Source organism: Ambystoma mexicanum, chromosome 5p (genome assembly GCF_040938575.1).
Source record: "Ambystoma mexicanum isolate Mex_15411 chromosome 5p, UKY_AmexF1_1, whole genome shotgun sequence".
Taxonomy (NCBI): domain Eukaryota; kingdom Metazoa; phylum Chordata; class Amphibia; order Caudata; family Ambystomatidae; genus Ambystoma; species Ambystoma mexicanum.
In genome coordinates this window covers 485,275,417-485,290,384 of record NC_090930.1, presented here as the reverse complement: position 1 = coordinate 485,290,384, position 14,968 = coordinate 485,275,417, and the positions used below count along the sequence as shown (strand labels likewise).

The window sequence follows — 14,968 nt, the reverse complement described above, 5'->3', positions numbered from 1 at the left end:
TGGGAATACGGTGGACGATTCCCTTCAGGCCATTAAAGCGGACACCGAGACGGCCCGGGCCCTTGGAGTTCTGCAACAACGACGGACGCCCTTTCGGAGCAGCGGAGGCAAGGGCGCCTCCAAAGGTTCCGGCGGCGGTTTCTCCTCCTACCGTCAAGCGGCCCGCTCGTCATCTCAGGAGGCCTACAGAGGACGAGGCAAGCCGGGCAGACCCCGCCGTCGTCGCCAAGGACAAGGCGCTAAAGCCTCGTCGAAGCAGGATTGAACCGGCCGGGGGGTCGGGCCCCCACCGAAGCACCCCGGTGAGAGGCCGGCTGGCGAGCTTCGTCAGCGTGTGGGAGTCCATCTCCACCGACCGTTGGGTGCTGGACGCCTTGGCCCGGGGCCACGCGCTCGAGTTTCAAAGAAAGTGTCCGCGCGTCCCCCCCGTGGCCAGGAAAGAACTTCACGTCCCTCAACTCCTCCTGGAGGTGAAGGCGATGCTCAAGAAGGGCGCCATCAAACTCGTCCCAAAGAGGCTGCGGGGCTCCGGAGTCTACTCGAGATACTTCCTTGTGAAGAAGAAGACGGGGGGATGGCGCCCCATCCTGGACCTGCGACGTCTGAACAAGTTCATCAAGGCGCAAAAGTTCCGGATGGTCACCCTCCAGCACGTCCTGGGTCAGCTGGAGGAAGGAGACTTCCTGTCGTCGTTGGATTTGGAGGATGCCTACTTCCATATTCCCATCTTGAAGGGGCACCGAAAATTCCTCAGGTTTGTGGTCCAAGGGCGGCATTACCAGTTCAAAGCCCTCCCCTTCGGTCTACGGTCGGCACCCAGGGTGTTCACCAAGTGCCTCGCACCGGTGGCGGCTCAGCTGCGCCGCGAAAGGATCCACGTCTACCCCTACCTGGACGACTGGCTCATCCGAGCCAAGACAAGGGAGCTCGCCGTGGTCCACACGGCAAGGACCGTCCAACTTCTCACGGACCTGGGATTCTCCGTGAACTACGCCAAATCCCACCTGGTACCCGCGCAAGACACTCTGTTTCTGGGAGCGAGGCTCAACACAGTGTCCCTTCGGGCCTCCCCGTCGGAGGAGAGGACCAGGACCATCCTGGGCAAGGTGCAGCGGATGTTGGTGGCCGACGCGGCCAAGGTGAGGTCCATCAAGTCCCTCCTCGGAATGATGTCTTCCTGCATCTACCTCATTCCCATGTGCAGGCTCCGGATGCGCCCGTTGCAGGAGTTCCTGGACGCGCGCTGGATCCAAACGACGGGCAACTTTGAGGAAAGGATCACACTCGACGAGAGTTTCCGACGAGCGATCCGGTGGTGGGGCACCCGCGCGCATCTGACGGCGGGCAAGGCCTTCCAGACCCCAGCCCACCAGGAGACAGTGACCACGGATGCCTCCCTGGAAGGGTGGGGAGCGCACACCGAAAATCTGCACGCAAGGGGCCTTTGGCTCCCGACGGAGAAATCCTTACATATCAACGTCCTGGAGCTCCGTGCAGTGTTTTGGGCCCTCAGGTCCTTCCTTCCGTCCCTCAAGGGCAAGGTCGTGAGGATCTTCATCGACAACACCACCACCATGTTTTACATCAGAAAACAGGGCGGAACCAGGTCCCCAGCACTGTCCAAGGAGGCACAGGACCTGTGGCATTGGGCAGTCGCCCAAGGGATGTTTCTGGTGCCGTTTCATCTGGCAGGGATAAAAAACACCATCGCCGACTCACTCAGCAGGGTGCTGCGCTCGTGCCACGAGTGGGAACTACGGCAGGATCTGGTGGATCGCCTCTTCCGACGGTGGGGCACACCCCAGATCGACCTGTTCGCGACGGCGACGAACTCCAAGTGCCGGAGGTTCGCCAGCAGGTTCCCCCAGGCGAGGAGCATGGGCGATGCTTTCTCGTTCCCCTGGGAGGGCCTGTTCCTCTACGCGTTCCCTCCTTTGCCACTGCTAATCCGGCTCGTCAACCAGCTCAAGAGGTCACGGTGCAGGATGATCCTCGTCGCACCTGCGTGGCCGAGGCAGATATGGTTCCCGGACCTTCTGGACTTGTCAGCGTCCCCGCCAATCAAGCTGCCGGTGGACGCGGATCTGCTCTCCAGGGAAGGAGGCGCCATCCTCCACCACGACCCGAAATCGCTGAACTTACAGCGCTAGAGTTTGGAGGATACGACATACCGGCCGACTGCAGAGAGGTTCTTGCAAAGGCCAGGGCGTCCTCGACTCTTAAATGCTACGGACACAAATGGAAGAGGTTCTCTGTCTGGTGCCACGCACAGAAGATTAACCCTCTACGGATTACGGCTCCCCAAGTTCTGCCGTACCTGCTGACGCTGGCCAAAGCTGGACTGGCACACGCGTCCATCAAGATTCATCTTGCTGCGATCTCCCGATACACCAGAACCACGGGACGGATGTCCTTGTGGTCTCATCGTCTGGTGAAAGAGTTCATGAAGGGACTGTTCAGATTGTTCCCGCCGGTGAAGGCTCCGGCCCCGGCGTGGGAGCTCAACGTGGTGCTGACCAAGCTCATGGGACCTCCGTTCGAGCCTCTGCACTCGGCCCCATTGAAGTTTCTGTCGTGGAAAACAGCGTTTCTTGTGGCCATCACCTCCGCACGACGGGTGGGAGAGATCCAGGCCCTTTCCTGCAAGGCCCCGTACTTGACTTTTCACGACACGAGGGTAGTGCTCAGGACGCACCCCTCCTTCATGCCCAAGGTACCGTCGGACTTCCATCTCAACGAACCCTTGGTGTTGCCTGTGTTCTTCCCGTCGCCTTCGTCGCCGGCTGAGAGGACTTTGCACTCGCTGGATGTGGCTAGAGCGCTGAAGTTCTACGTGGACCGCACGAAGTGTTTTCGGAAGACGTCACAACTCTTTGTGAACTTTGGACCTGTCAATCAGGGGAAGGCTCTCTCGAAGGCTTCCATTTCCAGATGGCTCTCCGGCTGTATCATGTACTGTCATCGGTTGGCAAACCGACCGCTGCCCGGCCGTCCGAGAGCCCATTCCACCAGAGCGATCGCAGCTACCACGGCGTTCCTTTCTGGTGTGCCCCTGCTGGACATATGCAGGGCTGCTACGTGGAGGTCGACGCACACCTTCACGAAGTTCTACTGCGTCGATCGGGATTCCAGGGAGGAGTCCAGGGTCGGCCAAGCAGTGCTGCGCAACCTGTTCGCCTGAGGTGAGCCTGGTGAGGAGGTAAGATGCTTAATGTTGAGTTTGATGTAATGCTTAATGTTGAGCCTTGCCACCTCCCGTGGTTGTGCATGTGTGTACTGCTATGTATTCTTTATTCATGAGCATGTGAATCCATGCCAGACCCCATGCTGGAGAAGGAACAAGTTACTTACCTGTAACTGTTGTTCTCCAGCATGGGTCTGGCATGGATTCACATGCGAACCCTCCCGCCTACCCCTCTGCGGCTCTTCACTTGGTCATACTGCCACTTCACGTGCTTCCAAATCTGAAGATGGCTGCCAGAGGCGGTGCTTAGGTAGAGGGCAGTCATTGGCTGTGGTCAGTATGACGCAGAGACCAGTGATTGGTTATTACTACGAAAGACAGATCAGAAACGAAACTGATACTGGTTTTTTCTTTACCGAGGATTCCCAGCCTGACGACGGGGAATATTCATGAGCATGTGAATCCATGCCAGACCCATGCTGGAGAACAGCAGTTACAGGTAAGTAACTTGTTCCTTTCCTGCAGACCCACGGTTCCTGGTGCTTCCGTCGTGGAGACGAGAAGGACGACTTCTGGAGGGGTCTGCACTACGCAGGGATGAAGACAGCAGCAGCGACGGTGAATAAAAGGTGCGCTCCTTAAAAACAGGAGAGGCTCTTCAGATGGCTATCCGCACCACTACAGCAGTGTGCAGCAATTTCGACCAAGAAGAGGATCCTCTGGCTGTGGAAGATGAGCTTGTTGACCCCACCAAGCTCAAGGGAAGAAGACTCCGGACTGGATCTTCTCTGGTCGTCGAAGGGTAGATGGCTCAAGACTGCAGCAGGGCTTCGTCGCGACGGGGTATTTGCAGCAGCCGTCTTCTTCTCCACTTCTCTTCGGTTCCTTGTAGTTCCAGTGGTGACTCTGACTTCCAGCCCAAGAGTCCTGCCTTTTTTTGCAAAAATCCCCCATTCACACAGCCTGGCTGTCAATCACACAGCAGGGGGGTTGCCCAGCCCGGACAACCACCTCAGCCAATCACTTGGGTTTCCTAGCATACCCTGTGCAGGGGGTGACTACACCCCTCCCTCACATTCAGCCCACCTAGACACCCAGGCGCCTAGAGGAGGGCTTCTTGGCAAAAGCCCACCAAAAGACAGTGAACAAAGAAGGCACACCTGCTTTGCCGCACAAAATAAAACTCAAGAAGGACTTTAACGAAAAGAAATGGTGAATAAACTCGACCAGAGCCAAAAGAAAGAGTATTTGGTCAAGTGGGTTTATGTTCGAGGCTAATATAATAGCCTAAAACAGTACCACGTTTATATAGTATAACCGCGGTAGAAAAGTTAGGGTAGATTCCACTGTCACCAGCCTAGTCTAAATGTTAAGAGAACAAAACAAGGCTCTAGGAGGTACAGATAAAAAGGGCTCAGAAGAAACCCTTTCCAATACTCCATGTAAAATGGGGTGTACTGGATCTGTGGTTAAATGACTATGTTAGGTAAATGGCAATTTTACCCTTTTCTGGGGGACAGTAGTCAGCCCCAGAAATGGAGTCGTGGGAAGTATAAAAGACAATCCTGTGTCACTGCACTGAAGGTGCTGTGTAACACACAAAAAGAAGGGGGCTACTGAAGTGGCGTACTCCAGAGTCCACAATCACAAAAACAGATGGAAGACACATGGCAAAACATGGCTAAGAGTGGGGGAGAAGCTCCCACTCTTACCAAGTGGAAAAAATAAACTCCAGAAATCCAGTAAAGCTGCTGGGGGACTCACTAGGTAAGGGAAATTAGCCATTGAATGAGAATTCTCCCTAACAATGACGCGCGTATACACAAGTGTTTGAAGGCGCGAAAAGACAAAGGAGGGGAACAGAGGGAAGACAGACAATGATCCTACTAGGCCAGGTAGCATTGAGATCGCGCAAGTGCAGGGGGATGGGGAAGGGGAAAAGTGTGGGGGCAAAGGGGGAGGAGGCAGTGCAGTAAATAGGATAACAGTAAAATAAAGACAAAAAATAAAAGTGCGGCCAGTTGGTGGCAAGTGCAGGGTAAGTGCAGACATCAGGTGTTGTCAAGTGCTAGTAGGGGCTGTAGGGGATACAGAAACAGTGCCCAAGTGCATGGGTTGCCAAGGGGGGTAGTGCATTTGTGCTACTGGCGGGGAGGGGAACTGGGCCCGAGATCAGAGAGTAGCCAGGTAACCAGTGCAGTTTCAGATTCAGCCAGCCGATCAGCAGGGGACAGGGGGAGAGAAAACAGAAGCAAAGAGGATGGTCTTGATGTGCTTCCGGAACCAGAGATCGTTCTCCTCAAGTTTCAGAGAGGCAAGTTAGGCTGTTCCAGAGGGAGGCCCCAGCCAAAGAAGGAGATCTACCACCAACTCGCTGCTTGGAGAAGTGACCAACTCTGAGGTAGTTGGAGGCGGATGAGCGAAGAGCTCGAGGGAAGATATTTAGGAAGAGCGAGTTGTAGGTATTGAGGTCCCAGGCCCCAAAAGGCCTTGTGGACAATGCAGAGGGTTTTGAACTTGATCCTCGCCGCAACTGGAAGCCAGTGCAGAGATTTCCGTCCTGAGAGATACATTCCCTGGGTTTGAGGCCAAGGACAAGTCTTGCAGTCCTGTTTTGGGTGAGTTGCAGAGGGCGGAGAGTAGAGGCGGGCAGATTTAGAAGGAGGCTGTTGCAATAGTACAGCCTGCAGAGAACCAGAGCTCTGGAAACGGTGAGTTTCTGGGGAAAGGAGAGGAAAGGAAGACTACCTCTGAGGAGGTGCAGCTGGTAGTTTGATTTCTTAGAGATATCAGAGATGTGATGAGAGGAGGAAAGTATGCAGTCGAAGATGACCACAAGGTTTTTAGCCACACAGTTGGGAGCAGGAAGAGGGCTAAGAGAGGCTGGGCAGAGAGTGACAGGAAAGGAGGGGGCAGGTGTGTCGATGAGGAGAATCTCTGTCTTACTGGCATTCAGGCAGAGATCATTGGTGGCACACCATTCCTGGATAGCAGACAGACCGAATTAGAAGAGGTGGTAGAGGGGAGCCTGAAAATTAGTTGTCATCCGCATAGCACTGAAAGTTGGGGTAGAGAGTGGCAATGCGGTGGGCAAGTAGTGCCAGGTATGGTTGAACAGCCAGGGAGAGGTGTTCAACCCCTGAGAAACACCCCAGGTAGAGATGGAGATAGAGGAGAGGAAGGACCCAAGTTGGACCTGGGAGGGTGAAAAGAAGTCTTTGTTACCAGAGTACGTTTAAAGACAACTTTATTCAAAGCGGGCCTACCAACCAAGCTCCGCAAACTGTCAAAGTTCAAACGCCGCATTCCAGTTTCACGGGACTCCCCGAACTAGTCACGTAGCTCGTGAAACTGGAATGCGGACATAATGGAACACAAACGTACAACATTAACATGACAAACAAAGGTCCTTACAGAGGGTCTATTGGAGAGGAAGGAGGTCAGCCATGCCAAGGCCAGATCCGTGATACCCAGGTTATCACAGACAGAGACGGTTGAGCAGGATGGCATGGTTGACCGTGTCAAAGGCAGAAGAGAGATCAAGTAAGATGAGGACACAGGGGTTTTTGGAATCGAGATAAGAGAACAGGTCTTCGCGGATGTTCAGGAGAGCAGTGTTAGGGAGGATTCTCATTTAATGGCTAATTTCCCTTACCTAAAGAGTCCCCCAGCAGCTTTGCTGGATTTGAAGGGTTTGTTTCTTTTTTACCTGCTAAGAGTGAGACTATTTTTCCCACTCTTAGGCATTTTTTGCTATGTGTGTTGTAGGCTATTTTTGTGTTTTATGCCTATGGGATCTTTCTCAACCCCATAGGAACCATCTTTATTCACGCGTGTTACACAGCACCCTCAGTGCAGTGATACAGGGGTGTCGTAGTGACCCCCAAACATAGACTCCATACCCTGGGACGGACTACTGTCTCCCAGGGCATGTAAAGTCCCCACTGACTTTACTAGTCAAATCCTATGAACTATACCAGTACAACCCATCTTACTATGGAGATACTGGGAGAGGTTAATAGTTTTTCCCCCATGTTCATTTTTGAGAGGGTACCCTACAGTCCCTCTCTCAAAAGTTTCTGGCTGGTGGCAGTGGTTACTACCATAAATGTTCAACCGCGAATATTTCCCTATGGGATTTTCCCATTGTTCGAGGCTATCACTTTTTCTAACAGCCTCTAACATACCGCTGGTGCATTTTAATATTAACTTTGCTCCGGTAGGTTTCATTTGCCAGAACTTTAATATAACTTCTTTCTTGTGTCTTTCTCTAAACTCCTAACCCAGGTCGGGGATCCTTTGTTCGTCCTTTTGGCGGACTTCTACGGAGAAGCCCTCCTTTCGGCGCCACTGAGTCTGCGGTGGGTCCATTGTGTGGGAGGGGGAGTAGGACCCCTGGACAGGGTTGCCTCAGCAACCCATGTCGCACTCTATCCTGGTAGGCTGGAGGGTCTCCCGCCAAGATGACCACTCCACTGTGTGAGTGACAGCTAGGCTGTATGAATGGGGATCTTTTTGCATAAAAGCAGGGTCCTGAGGACTGGAAGAGCAAGACGTCGCCACTGGAACTAAGAAGCTGAAGAGGAGAGAAGCCAAAGACATCTGCAACGACTGAACCACTGGTGAAGCCCTGCTGCAGCGTCTCACCACTTTTCTCCACACGACGAGAGAAGATCTTCACCTGCAAGAGCCTTCTTCCCTTGAGCAGGTGGGGCCAACCAGCTTGCCAATCGCCTTCCCGGACCTGCCTTGGTCGAATCTCCCGTACCCTGTACTGGGAGGCCAGATAGCCAGGCACCAGTCCACCGGCACCGCGATTTAAAGGAGCATACCTTTTATTAGTCGGGCAGCACCGCGGCTGGGTTCATCCCTGGGTGGTGCAGTAACTCGAACCTTCCACCACGACGAGAGCCACTCTTCCTCTGCTGGATCCCCCGAACTGCAGGAACTACCAGGAACAACGGCCACCGCAGGAGCCACTTCTTCATTTAAAGGTACATTGTTCCGCCAGGCCGCCCTTTCTTCGCGGTAGCAGTAAAGGTGTTTTAAATCCTTTACCTACCTGTTGGGTTGGCTGCCCCTCTCTCTGAACATTATCTTTTCAAATTCTGCAACCACCTTTTCAAATTCGTTAACCAAAGACTTGACTGCAGCTACAAAAACATTTTGCTCCTGGGCCCTTGCCCTGTACCACTGACTCTGGCACAGGCCTACTGACTCTGGTCACATTTGTTAGATCTGCTTTCTTTAGATTGATTCCCACTGAGAACTGTGTTGGTGCACCTATTTCTTTTAACTACCCTTTCCTTCCCATTCTTAAACATTGTGAAATGCCATTTTGCTCAGTTTTCATTTTAAGTATTGCCGATACTGATGCACTGTTTTGCTGAACTGGTCCACAAACTGATGGGAAGTGTTGCTAGGGTGTATAAGAAACTATTTCTAGATAACTTGTGTTTTCCCTCCCTTGTGAGGAATTGTTAGAGAATCCCTTGTCTATAGGTGCCAATGTGCCGTTTCGCTCAGTTTTCACTCTGGCTCACTTGGTCTACAATTCTACTTGGGATTGTGTATATTTTTCCTTGACTTAATTTAACTTGCTTGATAACTGTGATACACATGTTTTATTAGAAGTGTATAAAATAAATATATATATATCTACCTTTTTTTAAATACAAAGCTTTGGTCAGTGTTTCCTTGTTTCACAGTCTAGTGGGCCTTTTGAGTAAATCCTGAATACTGCTCATCTCCCTCTCCCTGAGATAAGTCTGACTGCTCAGCCACAGCTACCAACTAAATCTTTGTGGTACAGACTGATACCAAAGGGGATTTATTGCTGTCACCTGTAGTCCTAATCTGGTGTAGTGCTCCCTAAGGAAACTGCACTGGATTCTGCCTAACAAGCAGTTTCGTGCTTCTGGCAGCTCTGAAGCCAGACTGGTGGTCATGGAGACAACCAACAGATTCAGTGTGAAGATTAAGATGGGAGATGGCCAGCTTTTCCAGGTGTTTGCCCAGGAAAGGAGTCATGGAGATTGGGTAATAGCTAGCCGGGCAGGACGGGTCGGTGTAGGGTTTCTTAAGAAGAGGGTGCACAAGGGAGTGCTTCAGCGTTGAAGGGAAGACTCCAGTGGCGAAGGAGTGGTTGCAGAAATCGGCCAGAGCAGCAGCCAGGGTGTCAATGTTGTCCTTGATGGTTTTGGAGGAACCAGGCGTTAACCTGTTTTGACGAGACTTTCATAGATCGGACTTGTCTTGAAACCTCATCTGAGGATAACAGGGGAAGGCAGGGAAGGAGGGAGGAAAGGTGGCTGAAGGACCCGAGGAAGAGCAGGGAGTAGAGGGAGGTGGAGAGGAAGAGAAAGAGGACATGATGTCCTGAGTTTTAGAGATAAAATGAGAAGCCAGGGCAGTGCAGAGGGCCTGGGAGGGGGTCAGGAGGGGTAGAGACTGCAGCAGGATTGGTCAGCTCCTTGCAGAATTTGAAGAGTTTGGCCGAGTTGTTAGATGCCGCAGAGAGACAGGCTTGAATGTGAGCTCACTTCTTGGTGCGGACAGAGAGCCAGTATTGCCTTTGGAGCAGGCGGCAGGCGAGTTTGTCAGAGGATGTACCAGAAGCACGCCATTTCCTCTCAGTCACCCTGCACTTGCGTTTAAGGGTGACGAGGTCTGAGTCGTACCAAGAGTTGCACTTGGCTTTAGGCTTCAAGCGGATCCTCATGAAGGGGGAAAGAACATCGAGAGTATCAGATGTAGCCGAGTGGAGCATGAACAGGGCTGTGTCAGGGTGTGAGTCAGCCAAAGTGGGAGGAGGGGGTGAGAAAGTGGCTACGTAAGCCCCAACTGACACATGCTTCATGGGTCGGATAACCGAGAAGGCAGATGGCAGTGCTGGAGTTGGCTTGGCCTAAGGGTTAGAGAGGGTGAGATGGGAGGAAAGGAGAAAGTGATCACTCCAGGAGACCGGGGTGGTGAGAGGGATCAAAAGGGGAAGGTCTGAAGAGATCAGAAAATCCAGAGTGTGCCCTTCAGAGTGAGTTGGGCCAGAGGGGAGAATAAAGAGTGAGAGAGAGTCTCAGAGGTCACGGAAGAGTCCAGTGGAAGGACAGGAAGCATCCAGGTGGATGTTGTAGACTCCAAGGAGGAGGAGTTATGTAGTTGAGACCAGGAGGTAAGAGGAGAGGTCTGCCTACTCAGAGAGGAAGGAGAAGCTTTGGCCAGGTGGCCGATAGATGGGAGAGAGAGAGAGAAGAAAAAAAAAAGAAAAGGCCTGGTAGGAATGACAGAGGCAGGAATCCACTCAGGGAATATCAGGGCTACACCCCTTCCGGAAGGTTTGGGTCTGGAGAGGATCTTGTGGCAGTCAGAGAGGAGAGTGCCAAAGCTTATGACAGAGCTGGCCGTGAACCATGTCTTGTGAGACTGAGGACATCAAGGTCAAGTTCCTCCAGGATGTGGCAGATGTCAGAGGAGTGTTTTACAGCTGAGCAAGAGTTTAGAGTGGCAATATGGAGAAGGTTGCCGTCCTTGAAAGAGTTCCGGTGAGGGGTACAAATCAGAGGTATGCCCTGCAGAGGTGTAGAAGAGGCCCGAGGTGGGGGGGGGGGGCAGAAGAGGAAGGAAGAGAGGGCAAGGTAGCCAAGGAGGGGACAGCGGGGGAGGCAAGGAAGCCATGGAGGGGACAGAGGGGACAGCAGGAGAAGAGAGGAAATAGATGAGGCGCGGGAAGAGTCTATCAAGGAGGAGAAGGTTAGCTTGAGGGCCTTGGACCGAGACGGTACCATTCAGGTAAACATTAATGATGACTGTAGAGAAGTGGAAGGAGGCCAGGAGGGCCTCCCACCGAGTGCCACCATTGATGGTAGAGGAAGAGAAGGGAGAGAGCACAGAGACCATGGGGCAGAATTCAATTTTGGTGGTTGTTGAGTCTTATTTCATGAGGCCCATATTCTTTTAGCTTTTTCTCGATTTATTTTGGTGATCTGAGGGTCTTCTGCGGAAGTCCCCCTGCCACTACATCCCTTTTTTCCATACTTAGGGTATATGATAGTGGGTCAACCATAAGGTTCCCAGTCCCTGGCCCCATTTTTGATTATAACACTTACATTGATTTTTAGGGGATAGGGGGGTGCCAGCTAATATGTAGTGCTGGCTTCACCAGGGAAGGAGGGGTGCGGCCTGATTTACATCATTAATATCCCAATGTGGCTTTATGGTGGCCATTGGGATACTCATTTTTTTTTAAGTCCTGCTCTCTGCCATTTTGTTTTAGGGCCTTCCTTTGTTCGGGAAACCCACAAGGAATGCCTTAAAATGGATGTCGTGCCCACATGGGCTGCTTGTGAGCCCAAGATGCCACTATTCATAGTGGTTTGGACTCGTTTAAGTCAGTTCCTGGCACTGCGCTGACCACTCCACTTCCTGGGTGGGGTTTGGACCTGTGTTTTGGGCAGTTTCTGAGGCCAACCTAATCATCTAGCCGACAAAACCTTTGTTTTAACTCCCATAATGGAATTGCTTTTCTGGTAGAAGCCAGGGCCTGCTAATGAGTTGAAGGATATTTAGGGGGAACATTGTTCCTATGCTCAATGATGCTGTATTTTTGGAAGGACAACCTGCTTGAGGCTTTTTAGCTGTTTCCTGCCTTTGCTGCATTTTTGGGCCCTTTTCCCGCCATACTGGCTGGTCGCAGTGGCCTGGGCATGTTTCCGGTTTGGATTTTTGGCGGCTCGGTGCCTTTCCCAAGGTCTCTTTATCCTGTTACTGGTACTCATCTGCTGGGGTCCGCCCTCCCATCCGGTGACCATTTTACACGCTATTTTACCACTTTTTACTGTCTCTTCGCACCAGGGTGTGTCGCCTTCATTTTGTAAACTGCCACTGCCTGGAAAGTTGTTGGGACCCCAACAACCTGCCAAATCTGCTTGTCTTGGAGCTGTCTTTGGCTGGTATTCCATCCACGTTTGCCTGCTGAGCCACCAGGTTCCTCCATGGGGCTATGTCAGTCGATTCCACTTATGGATGGTGGGTCCCACTCCAGTGAAGGACAATGATTCTTCTTTTTGGCCATATGTTTGTCCTGCCTCGGGCTGCCAATTTCTGGTTGACTGCATCCTTCATTTTTCTCTTTAAAATAAAGGCTTCACTTTCTGTATTTTTTTGCCTTCTCGTAACAGACTTTCTGGAAGCAAACACTGTAAATACTTGCTTCTGGTCTGTGCATTGGTGGGTCATTCATTATACACACTCCCAGGGTTCTTCGTGGTTGTTGGTCTTCTTCTACTGCATTTTCCCATTGGTTAACATCGGGGGCTGAATCCTGCTCTGCTTTTTTTGCTCCACACACACTGAATCTCTTCTGGGTCTCCACTGGTGTACTCTGGGGCCGACTGCTTTGTTCTGGGGTACTTGTGTGAAGACACTTGGATGCCTGGCTTTCCTTTTTCCCTCTTATGTCATTACGGCACTGTTCTCAACACTGGGACTCCTACAATTGACACTGCAAGGTACTTAACTGGACTCTGGCATTTTTCTAGTGTCATCCTATGGTCCCTAGAATTCCCCACCAAGCCCAGGTTTTTTAGAGACTTTCCCTGATGTATTAGGGTGTTTTTTAGAATCTTTGTATCACACTTCTGTCTAGGATATCCATTGTATTCCTGTGTTGCTACTGTTTTCCCCCTTGGTCTGTAATATACCCTTCTGGGGTCTTGGGACCATCTCACTAAAATATATTCTAAAATATATGCTGGACATTGGTAACCCTCTTGGCTGTGTTCGTATTGTGTTCTGCTGGTAACCAAATCTAAATGCCACAACTGTGTTATAGCCTTAGCTATTATGTATACATTATTTAGACTGCAGTAGGAGGCCTGTGATGAGGTCTGTGTGGTACCCTTGGATCCTAAACCTGATGGTAATTAGTGTGTGTATTATTGTCTAGGGCCACTTTTTTAACTTGCCAATGAACTATACATGTACTGTGTCTACCATAAAAGGTAATCCACATACCTTGTGGCAAAGAGTTAGTTAGGCCTTAGCTGGCCATTTACTGTATTTACTTACACCATGCTCTGTGCTGTGTATCTTGAGTGCTTATTTTTCCTATCATAATATTTTATAGTGTATATATTGTCAGTGTATCAGTGTGGTGTATTCTTTTGTGTTGTCTATTGGGATTAATTGTACCCCTCTAAACCCACCTCCTAATATTGATATGATAGGTTATTTATAACGCGCTTAATACCGAAAGGTTTCTAAGCATGGACCCGGGGATCGAACCTGTGTGGCCCTGTGTCGTCTTGCTTCCAACGCAAGCACGTTGCCGCTGAGCTATCCTCCCGAGACAATGTTAAACCCAACGGCTCTCTACTCTCTCCTCCTCTCTCTCCCGTTCTCTCACACTCTCTCCCCGTCTTTCCCCTTGATTTTTCTGCTCCATCATCTTTTCATGGAGCAGAAACTTTCCTGCAAAAGGTCAGGGCAGGTTAAAAACAAAAGCAAAATATTTGGGGGTCCATAGCACGATGGAAGGAAAGTTGCCAAAGGAGAAATCTTTTCTAACAGGAAAGTAATTGAAATAGAAAATAATTAAAACACGTATGTGCAATCCTAGAAATAAATCCCTAACTCTTAAGTCCAGCCCGGAGATGGAATGGGGCCTAGTGCTCTAGAGTCACCATTCCACAAGATTTACTATTGGGTTGTTGCCAGGGTTTGCCATTAAGTGTTCCACAAGTTTAGAAAAGTTCAGGTAAATATCTCTCAGTCCCATAACACTAGAGAAGGCCCAGAGGGGGCGGGGGTCCTTGACTAGATCACCAACAATCTGAGTCCGAAAAGGGAGACGTATGGCCAGGACGTTAAGCTCATGTAGCTGGGACTTATGCCTCCCCTTTGTTACGATTTTCACAGATACCACTTCAGAGGTTCTGGAATCCATTGCGCCATCTTACTTCTGTTCTTGGCCTGGTTCGAGGGAAGTCCAGGGCTAATGGGTGCAGAGGTCGGTTGCATTACCTGTATTATGGTTCCAGAGACTGGGCAGCTGCTCGCCCTTTTTTTTTTCTTTTTCTTTTTTTAACAGTTTTTATTAATTCCAACATGTTCATATAGTTTAGCAACAAATATCCATGTCAATTCACATGTACAGTACAATGTCGTATTTTCTCCCCCCTCCTCCCACATCCCTCCCCCCTCGCCTACCAAACACTTCAATCTACCTCAACCTGTATCTTCATACGTACCTCCTTCTTCCTCTCTTGGAGGGCTGTCTTCCTCCAGACATGCCTGGTCAGACCCGGATAGTGTCTCTACTATTTGTTTCCAGGCAGTCAACGTGTCCGCTTCCTCCCGCCCATCTGTTTGCTGCCTCATTCCACACCATTGTTTCGGCTTCCGCCCATTTCTGAAGGTCGTGCCAACAAGCTTAACCTTTAGGTCTCCTACTAGCTTTCCAGCTCATTGCTATCCTTTGTTTAGCCAGTATGTTTAAGTTTACTCGGCCTGGGGAACCCACCAGCATGCATGCCCACGGGGAGTTCACATATAAGATTATCTCCTTTCCTGCCATGAGGTGGGCCACCTCCTCCCAGTATTTCCTTATTTCGGTGCATGCCCAGAACATATGTACCATTCCTGCATTCACCTCCCCGCGTTTTGGTTATGTCTGGTCTGTGTTCCAGCGTTTTTAAATTTCGCTATCTTCTTGGGGGGGTCATGTATGCTCTTTGGGTGACATATAACTGGATCTGCTGCAACCTCACGTTCCTTGGTACTTTCTTT

General features: G+C 50.9%; 1 protein-coding gene across 2 annotated transcripts in view; it reads left to right on the top strand.

Annotated features, from left to right (window-relative positions):
- The window catches only part of LOC138481032 (fibronectin type-III domain-containing protein 3a-like), a 2,755,868-nt gene that overhangs the window by 943,325 nt on the left and 1,797,575 nt on the right, over positions 1–14,968 (top strand). The gene's annotated exons all lie outside the window — the stretch shown is intronic.